We start from the raw sequence: 6,708 nt of genomic DNA, 5'->3' as shown, positions 1-6,708 counted from the left end.
TCTTTATGGCTAAGCCTTTTAGCCTTGATCAACTATAGGGAAGTACCAGTTTTCCACAGTGACAAGGACTTCGAGGGAAAGCATTGATTTCTGGTCTCATGGCGTTGGCCCCACACTTTTGGCCAATTTGAGTTGCCTTCCCTGCAAAAGGCTGTTGGAAGTCTCGTTCTCGATCACGCGGGAAATCCCTGCCCACCACTCTCCCCGTAGGTTGAGCCTCATTTTCAGTCGCCCTCTACATCGTTATTTTTTTCATAGATATCTAATTTATATTTTTTATGAAAGCCTTTTATTTGCTTCTCTTCGATGGAAGTTTGACTTTCCCTACTTCCCTCTTTCCTACCTCATCACTTCAATTTAAGGGCAAAACAAGCGAGCTCTTTACCCTCAAATTCAAATATGTAGGCGAAGTGCATGGCTGGTGAAACTCATCGAAGAGCCATATGTCGTGGTAATTGTGTGCCCCGGTGAAGTCATTCTTTCTGGAGCCGGCCGATCAGGTCAATGCAAGGATCTTATTTCGAAGCAATCTCTAGAGTTTTTCCTTAATCGAACGGGTCTTGCAAGAAAATAGGATTTTATATTGAGCTCCAAATATACGCTATTGGGATGATTTGAGATTTGAAAATTTGCCAAAATATGAATAAAATCTATAAACAAACAGATATTTGCCAAAAAAATTTGGCAAAATCTATGGCCAAACAGGGGCTAAATATCTTTGTTATTTTCAACATTTAGATGGGAATTTGTGCCCTCAAATATCGATAACTTTTCGTTTCAGTCCTTGTGCTTTTTGGTTAAGCACATTTAACCTTCAATCTATTGATAATTGCACTTTAATCCATATGACCGTGAAATTTCATAAATTTAACAAACTATTAAATGCCAAACCATTAAACTGTCGATTTGTAATGTTAAATTTGTAGTGTTACAGACTTACATCATATCTCTGAGGGTAATATTATTCTACAAGGTTAAATATCACATATACATTTCTGCTAGTTAAAAGTTAAATGTCTTTCCAAAATATTATAAGAACCAAAATCAAAATTTCACCAATATCTAAACAACCAAAAGTGAAATTATCCTTTTAATTATTTAATTTTTTTAAGCAAACGAAGCAAAAGAATACATTATTGTAAACCCACCGGCACGCTAATGGCGTTGAAGAAATTCGATCAACACTTGGTACGTAGTTAGTGAACGTGGTCTTGCATGTGTCCAGTGGAATGACTTGGGTGTTTTGTTAATTCTTCAGACTCTGTAATTACAATACGCAGGATGTGGTGAAAATATACGTGGCATCCTAGGCGAATCTCACATCTATAAAATACGGGAAATATGTTGGATATATAAAGAGACAAATCTTAGATTTTAAAGACGAGTTTTAAAGTCATACGGGCCTAGGTCAAAAGCGGACAATATCACTAGTGGGCTGAGCTGTTACATATGATATCAGAGTCACTCCGCGTGCAACTTTGAACAGTGATGGGACAAACCTCAGCCCTTAGACTCTAGTGTCATTTTCACTATGTTCCAAGTAATATATTAGCTAATAATACATACTATGATTAAGTAGAGAGAATCTGATTTAATTTATCCCGGGGAAGAAGGATGGTAAGGGAATTATGTTGGTTTTTTTGGGTTTTTCATTCGATTTCGGTATCTATATTGAGGCCCGACTAAGTTTGGATGCTTCCTAACAAAGGTGGCTCCATATAAAGGAGTATTTACTACTCTACCACAACGCTTGTTGGTGGGAAATTATGTGGTTCTTGTTGGATCGGAACTCAAAGATTTTTGCTGAATATAATTGGTGCAATTTTAGCTTCATACGAAATATCACAATATCCTCAATTTACTCATCACAATTGGTTCAAACTAACTAAATATTGAGATATATATATATTCCAAAATTTCTTTCGAAAATGTAATAGGTAAGTCTACTGTTGCAGCTGCCTCGCAGAAGTCGACTGTTGTTCAGAAAGAGGACATTAACCACTGAAGCTGCAAATTAACAAAATTGTATACTTGTATATCATGGATGTGGCAACTTCAATAGTTCTACTGTACATACTGTGTTTTCTGTTTTTATTAGAAAGATAGCAATTGGAAAACAACCTTTGGCCATCTTTCAGAACGGTCACATCTTAGGAATATTTTCTCAAAATATTTTTCTTTCCTTTACCTTAATTTCAAACAACGTTTTCTTGTACAATGGAAATGAAAGCAGAAAGTAAAAAAATATTAGAGAAATGTTTTATTTTTAGCCGCTCCAAAAAATAAGAACCACCAAAATGTTAGTAAACTGTATTTGTAAAATAATTCTGGAAAATATGAATGAACATAAACAGAAATGAAAAACAGAAACAAAATTTTAATTCGAGCTTACTGAATTCACAGTGTTTCCTTAAGGAATTTAATCTCCTCCTAGTACCCAAGGTTATGGATTATTTCCTCTCAGGATAGAACGAATTACACTGGTGTAGTGGTATTTCAAACCCCAGTGTTCTAGCGAACACAAAGTTCGATCGCAAATCACACTTACTGTTGCTTTGTTTGATGTTAAAAGTATGCAGAAGAAGGAGGAGAAACTCAGAAAATCGTATGGAAATTCTGAGCAGAATAGTCTTATATTTATAGCCAAAGTTGGGTTGAAATCTGAAGAGGTGCAACTCTTCAGAATGGTTGTTTATGCAAAACGGCCACAACATAAATGCCATAACATAAATGGCTATTTACTTAACAATAAAGAGGGAAAATTGAAGAGGGTAGTTTAATTTTCAGTTACACAACTGAAAAACGGATTGGATTTAATATTAATATTAATTTTAATATTAATATTATGTTATTAAAACAAATATTTAATAACATTTTTGTTAATATTTTATTATTAACAAATAAATTTGGTCCAAAAAATTAATCAATCAATCGATCATTTGACCAAATCCAAATCCAAACCCGAGCCGAGCGATCGACGACTACGACGGCGCGAGACTTGCCTTCTTCTCAACTCTTTAAGAGCTAGAAGAAGAGCAATTGCTTATATACGCATAAAAAACCTCTTCCTCTTTCAATATGGGACAATGTCCCTTTGCCAAGGGGGAAAACTTAAAATTTCACTTAAAAATTTCATTTCCCTCCATTTCCCATTCACCCTATTTTAAGCATATCATATACTTAAAATCCCAACAATCCCCCATATGAATGGGGAATGGCTATATCATATATATATATATCACCTTTTATTCATTATATACATATCGTTTACACTCTTTACCTAATGCAATTAATTTCGTAGATTGCGGCTTGAAGTTCCATTCTCATGACATTTGCCTCGAAGAAATTAAAAAGCTCACTGGCCCGAGATATGAAATTGAAGTTGCACAAATTTGGTTCACTATCAACTTACATAGAAGACATTACCATCCTACTTTGACGAAAAGTGAAATTTCGGTCCCTCTATTACGTTCTATTTGTAATCATGGTCCCTTTAATTGTTATCTTCATTGTATATCTAGCATTCAATTTGCTGCATTTTGCATATTTTGTTTTATAGTACGTCATAACAAATAGCTGCAATAACTTTTATCCGATTTTTAGGAAACTAGACATGTCCTAACATGCCTTTATCAAAAACTTTTGTTTCTTCTTAAAAGTTGGCAAGTAAAAAAAAAAAAAGAAAAATGCCCCTTGGGAGAAAAACCATGATCTGAAAAGTGAGAAAATTTTAAAAGATGGTAGAGTTAGAAACTTTTAGTCAATGTTGGGCCAAATTACGAAGTTTGATAAATTGAAGGCTCCTTTCAATTTTAGAGTTGTGTTAAACACTCTCTTATCACATTGCATTAAATCGTAGGAGGAATTGATACAAGAGCAAGTGGTAATGACCATATCAACACATTAGGGGACGCCTGCTAGTGTTAAGAGTGTGAAGCAAGTTGGTGACCTGATTACAGGGACCGAAATCGATTTATCTGAACCAATGCAAAATTGTTTTAGTGAACGGAATCGTTTTGACTAAACCAATTCAAGATTTGTTTTTAGTATTTCTAGGATCGTGTTTTATATTAGGGGGCTATGGTTTTAGGAGTTAACTAAGTATATATTTATCTAGGTATATAAAATTTGAAATACGGAATTTACAAAACTAAATCAAAATCTAAGACTATCCATTAGTTCATGAATCATGACAAAAATGTTATTGCAATTTGCTCTATGATGGGGTTTTAATGTTTTTGCCTTATGTTTTGATGATCTAACAAACTTACTATCAAGAACCAGATAGGGAACCTGACACACTTGGTACACATTGCTAATGAATGAGCTCCAGCCAGAACTCCAGCTAATGTGAACTGCTGCAAGTGTAGAAAATAGAGAAACAAGACAGGGACCTGATCCCTTGTGTTTCCCTGATAGCAGTACGAAAGTCAACTGTGCACAGCTGAAAAGTGACTGCCACAGAAACAGTGCACATTGCAGCAGTTTTGCAGTCACTAGTCCTTTGACTAACCAAGTGCTTACATCATTCAAGTGATGTCATCAAAGGTATATTAACAAGAGTATTACAACAAAACATCATTTGAATACTTGGGAATTCACTTCAAGCATTCAAGCCTCCTAAGATAGTGAACTCAATTCTCAAAAGCCTCAAAACAAAGTTAAACGCTACTACGGACCAATTCCTAAATCCAGTATTTTGTTGTCCTTAGTTGAGTTGTAACTTTATAATTATTCTTATTGTAATTCCTAAATTGCTTAGCTAGAAGCGTTACTTAGGAATCCCTTTGTAAAACCATAGACCCTTTGTGTTTGTGTCATGACTAGAGTTTGTCATGAGTTGAAGTCTTTGTAATAGGTGTATGCAAAGTAGCTTGTAATATGTGTATTACGAGTTAGTGAGGGATTAAGAGTTTAATTCCTAGATTGCATAAGTTGTAATCTAAAAGTTGCTCATAGTGAAGTTGAAATCCTACCAGCATAGATCGTGATTTTTTATCCCCTTGAGCAGGGATTTTTCCATATAAAACTCCCTGTCTTATTTACTTACTATTTTATTAGTGGAAACTCAGTGAAAACTCATAGAGGACCTGGTACTCTATAGTTTGGTGGACTCATATAAACTATTAATTGGTATCAGAGCGGGTTCCTCCTATCAGGCTAACACCTAGGAAGGATCCTTATGGCTGCTCCACCAAATTTTGAACAAGGTCAATCTACGTATAGACCACCCAGGTTCAATGGGCAATACTATGGGTGGTGGAAGACAAGAATGCATGATTTTATCACGGCTGAAGATTCTGAGTTGTGGGATGTCATATGTGATGGTCCTTACATCCCAACAGGCAGTTGGAGACCTTCCATTGACAATTCCAAAGACCAGAAAAGAATACACGGATGCAGGCAAGAAAGCCGTGGAGCAAAATTTTTGTGCCAAGAAAATTTTGGTGTGTGGAATAGAACTTGATGAATACAATAGAATCTCTGCTTGTGAAACTGCTAAGGAGATATGGGAAGCTTTGCAAACAACACATGAGGGAACCACTCAAGTAAAGCAATCTAAGATTGATATGCTCACTACCGAGTATGAACTCTTTAGGATGAAGGACGATGAATCTATTCAAGATATGCACACAAGATTCACCTCTATCATAAATGAGTTACACTCACTTGGTGAAATCATTCCTAGGGACAAGCTAGTGAGGAAAATTCTCAGTATCCTGCCCAGTTCGTAGGAAAGGAAGGTGAATACTATTACTGAAGCAAAGGACCTGCAAGAGCTGACCATAGACGAGCTGGTTGGAAATCTGAAGACCTACGAGATGAAGAGGAAGATAGACAATGAAAGAAGAGAACCAAAGAAAGAAAAGAACCTGGTACTCAAAGCTGAAAGCAATGACTCGAGTGAGGAGGACAGTGACATGGTTTACTTAACCAAAAGGTTTCAGAAAATGGTCAGAAGAAATAGAGGAATACTGAAAAGGGGCAACTCCAGCAAACCAAAGAACTATGATCTCTGCTATAAGTGTGGAAAGCCAATGGACTTTATCAAAGATTGTCCTTTCCTGAAGTAAGAACATTCCAAGTACAACCCTGAGAAAGCAGCCAAGAGGAACCCGGTTCCTGACAAGCACTTCAAAAGGAAGAGATCTGCTGACAATGTGGTGAAACAGGCTATTATAGCATGAGAAGACTCCTCTAGTGAGTCTGAAGATGAAACTGATGCAGGTGACATCTCCATGATGGCAGTTGAAAGTGAGAAAAATGAATATGATTCAATATTTGCTTTGATGACCCAATCAGATGATGATGAAGGCGATGACAATAGTGAGATAAATTTCAGGGATGTTCAGAGAAATCTGAAATCCTACTCTCCTAAGAAACTCATGTCATTAGCTAGTGTACTAATTGATGCCTATCATAGTCTCGTGGAGGATAAGGATGCCTTGACCTTAGAGCTAGGAGAAGCTGAACAAACTAGAGATGATCTGGTGGTGTGTGTAGTTGATCTGAAGGTAACCATTTGTGAGTTGGAGAAAGAAAAATTTGTTTTAACCGAAAAAATTGCTAACATAGAACATGAAAGAGATGACTTAGTGGTTGTAGTTGTTGACCATAAGGAAACCATTGAGAATTTTAGTAAAGAAAAAAAGAGGTCTTAGTGAAGAGAGTGACTGAGATTGAGGAAGAAAGAGATAATCTCTTGTT

Source organism: Nicotiana tabacum, chromosome 10 (genome assembly GCF_000715075.1).
Source record: "Nicotiana tabacum cultivar K326 chromosome 10, ASM71507v2, whole genome shotgun sequence".
In the NCBI taxonomy this organism is placed as follows: Eukaryota; Viridiplantae; Streptophyta; class Magnoliopsida; order Solanales; family Solanaceae; genus Nicotiana; species Nicotiana tabacum.
This window is presented reverse-complemented; position numbering follows the sequence as displayed.